Source organism: Entelurus aequoreus, linkage group LG26 (assembly GCF_033978785.1).
Source record: "Entelurus aequoreus isolate RoL-2023_Sb linkage group LG26, RoL_Eaeq_v1.1, whole genome shotgun sequence".
Lineage (NCBI taxonomy): Eukaryota > Metazoa > Chordata > Actinopteri > Syngnathiformes > Syngnathidae > Entelurus > Entelurus aequoreus.
The window spans coordinates 33,651,499-33,655,307 of NC_084756.1; the positions used below are offsets into that span (position 1 = coordinate 33,651,499).

At 41.9% G+C, this 3,809-nt stretch overlaps 1 protein-coding gene across 1 annotated transcript in view; it reads left to right on the forward strand.

The window, feature by feature from the left end:
- The window catches only part of LOC133643607 (zinc finger protein 568-like), a 30,602-nt gene extending 30,357 nt beyond the window's left edge, over positions 1-245 (forward strand). Inside the window, exon 3 of the mRNA XM_062038278.1 lies at positions 1-245. This exon is cut by the window's left edge and continues 1,089 nt beyond it. The gene's annotated coding sequence lies outside the window, so the exon portion shown is untranslated.
- The last annotated feature ends 3,564 nt before the right edge of the window (positions 246-3,809 follow it).

Sequence of the window (3,809 nt, forward strand, 5' to 3'; positions counted from 1 at the left end):
AAACACAGCATGTTTAATAAGAATGTATATTTGATGTTGTATGTAGTGCTTCTCATCTTCTAGTCTTATATGTTGTCCTGTAATTACTTTTTAAGTTGTGTGCATGTATTGAATATTATATATGTAGCTACTATTTTATTATATTTTCTCATTGTTAAAGAGAGGACTTCTAATTTTTTTTATTTGTTTTTTTTTCCCAGAAATGTTTTTGATTGCATTTTATTGATGTTATTATCCAATTAAAAGTATGAATGAATAAAATGGTTAACAAAATGTGGACTCTGGTAGATTAGCAGCATTGTTACATCATGGATGTTAACTACTGCAAAACATCAACAAAGAAGAAAAATGCTGAAGTTAGCAACACATCACTGAGCTTTAGAGCCATCGTGAGTGGAGTTGCTTGTTGGGTTGGGGGCGTGGTTAAGAGGGGATGAGTATATTTACAGCTAGAATTCACCAACTCGAGTATTTCATAAATATTTCATATATATATATATAATATATATATATATATATATATTATATATATATATGTGTATGAAATACTTGACTTTCAGTAAATTCTATCCATCCATCCATCCATCTTCAACCGCTTATCCGGAATCGGGTCGCGGGGACAGCAGCTCCAGCAAAGACCCCCAGACTTCCCTCGCCAGAGCAACATTTGCGACTTCCTCCTGGGGAATCCCGAAGCGTTCCCAGGCCAGAGAGGAGATGTAATCCCCCCATCTGGTCCTTGGCCTGCCGCGGGGTCTCCTCCCAGTGGGACGTGCAACGAGGACCTCCCTAGGGAGACGCTCGTGAGGCATCCGCACGAGATGCCCGAACCACCTAAGCTGGCTCCTTTCCAAGCGAAGGAGCAGCGGCTCTACTCCGAGTCTCTCTCGGGTGACTGAACTTCTCACCCTATCTCTAAGGGAGATGCCAGCCACCCTTCTGAAGAAACTCATTTCGGCCGCTTGTATCCGCAATCTTATTCTTTCGGTCATGACCCACACTTCATGACCATAGGTGAGAGTAGGAATGTAGATAGCTCGGTAGACCCAGAGCTTTGCCTTCTGGCTCAGCTCCCGTTTTGTCACAACAGTGCGGCAGAGAGACTGCAATACTGCCCCAGCTGCTCCCATTCTCCGGCTGATTTCCTTCTCCATCTTTCCCTCACTCGTGAACAAGACCCCGAGATACTTAAACTCCTCCACCTGGGACAGAGTCCCGTCCCCTACCCGGACTGTACAAACCATCGGTTTCCTGCTGAGAACCATGGCCTCAGATTTGGAGATGCTGATCCTCATTCCAGCCGCTGAACACTCGGCTGCGAACCGATCCAGTGAGAGCTGAAGGTCACGAACCGAAGGTGCCATCAGGACCACATCATCTGCAAACAGCAGTGACGCAACCCTTAGCCCCCCGAGACGTATACCCTCTCCGCCATGGCCACGACTCCGCCTAGAAATCCTGTCCATGAAAATCACAAACAGGATAGGTGACAGAGCGCAGCCCTGGCGGAGACCAACCCCCACTGGAAACGGATCTGACTTACATCCAAGCACCCGGACACAACTCTCGCTTTGGTTGTACAGAGATTGGATGGCCCTTAGCAGGGTTCCCCTCACTCCGTACTCCCTCAGCACCTCCCACAAGATCTCCCGGGGGACGCGGTCATATGCCTTCTCCAAATCCACAAAGCACATGTAGACTGGATAGGCATACTCCCAGGCCCTCTCCAGGATTCCCGCAAGCGTAAAGAGTTGGTCAGTTGTTCCACGACCAGGACGGAATCCACATTGCTCCTCTTGAATCTGAGGTTCGACTATCGGCCGGACCCTCCTTTCCAGTACCTTGGCGTAAACTTTCCCAGGGAGGCTGAGTAGTGTGATACCCCTGTAATTAGCACACACCCTCTGGTCCCCCTTTTTGAAAAGGGGAACCACCACCCCAGTCTGCCACTCCCTCGGCACTGTCCCAGACTTCCACGCAATGTTGAAAAGGCGTATCAACCAAGACAGCCCATCAACTCCCAGAGCCTTCAGCATTTCTGATAGGACCTCGTCAACCCCCGGAGCTTTGCCACTTTAGAGTTGTCTAACTACCTCGGTGACTTCACTCCGAGAGATCGACGTCGATCCCCCATCATCCTCAGGCCCTGCTCCTATCAGGGAGGGTGTGTCTGATGTATTTGGGTTCAGGAGTTCCTCAAAGTGCTCTTTCCAACGCCCTACGACTTCCTCACTTGAAGTCAGTAAATGAAGTGAATTCTAGCTATATATATATATATAAATATATATATATATATATATATATATATATATATATATATATATATATATATATATATATATATATATATATGTATATGTATATATATATATATATATATATGTATATATATATATATGTATATGTATATATATATATATATATATATGTATATATATATATATATATATTTTATTATACATCTAAATAAAATAAATACTTGAAATTTAGTGTTACGGTGGCTATCCAGTAGATGGCAGTATTGTCCTGTTTAAGAGTGTCACAACATTGCTGTTTACGGAAGATGAACTGCTTTACGGTAGACAAAAAAACGTGACTGCTGTTGTTGTGTGTTGTTACCGCGCTGGGAGGATGTTAATGAAACTGCCTAACAATAAACCCACATAAGAAACCAAGAACTCGCCCTTGATCATTCTACAGTTATAACGTGATTGGGCAGGCACGCTGTTTATATTTTGGGAAAGCGGACGTAAAAACAGACTGTCGCCGCTGTCCCCACTCAGGTCCGCATGGAGCTGGACGCCACGCCCCCTCCAGCTCCGGCTGAATTCTGGGAGTTTATCGGGAGTCTCCCGGTAAAACCGGGAGGGTTGGCAAGTATGGCCTCTTTGTCTTGTTTAATAGATGTCATCAGTGTTTGAACCTGACATTTCTCTAAAAAACAATATTATACATTCTGAAAATGTAAACAATAGCAAGAATATATCTACAAATTTCAGAAAATTTCACTTTGTTTAAAAGGTTTTTACTGTACCAAAATTCTAAATAACGAAAGAAAAATTACTGATAAACACTTGAAAACTGTCGCTGAATGTCTTAGTGTGATGTCATTCTGTAACAGACAAATGCTACACAGCTCCATGCTTGTGCTGAGAGAACATTTGTTTGTTATATTTGTGTGTTATATATATATATATATATATATATATATATATATATATATATATATATATATATATATATACACACACACTACCGTTCAAAAGTTTGGGGTCACATGTAAATGTCCTTATTTTTGAAGGAAAAGCACTGTACTTTTCAATGAAGATAACTTTAAACTAGTCTTAACTTGAAAGAAATACACTCTATACATTGCTAATGTGGTAAATGACTATTCTAGCTGCAAATGTCTGCTTTTTGGGGCAATATCTACATAGGTGTATAGAGGCCCATTTCCAGCAACTATCACTCCAGTGTTCTAATGGTACAATGTGTTTGCTCATTGGCTCAGAAGGCTAATTGATGATTAGAAAACCCTTGTGCAATCATGTTCACACATCTGAAAACAGTTTAGCTCGTTACAGAAGCTACAAAACTGACCTTCCTTTGAGCAGATTGAGTTTCTGGAGCATCACATTTGTGGGGTCAATTAAACGCTCAAAATGGCCAGAAAAAGAGAACTTTCATCTGAAACTCGACAGTCTATTCTTGTTCTTAGAAATGAAGGCTATTCCACTAAATTGTTTGGGTGACCCCAAACTTTTGAACGGTAGTGTGTGTATATATATATATATATTAGAGATGTAGTG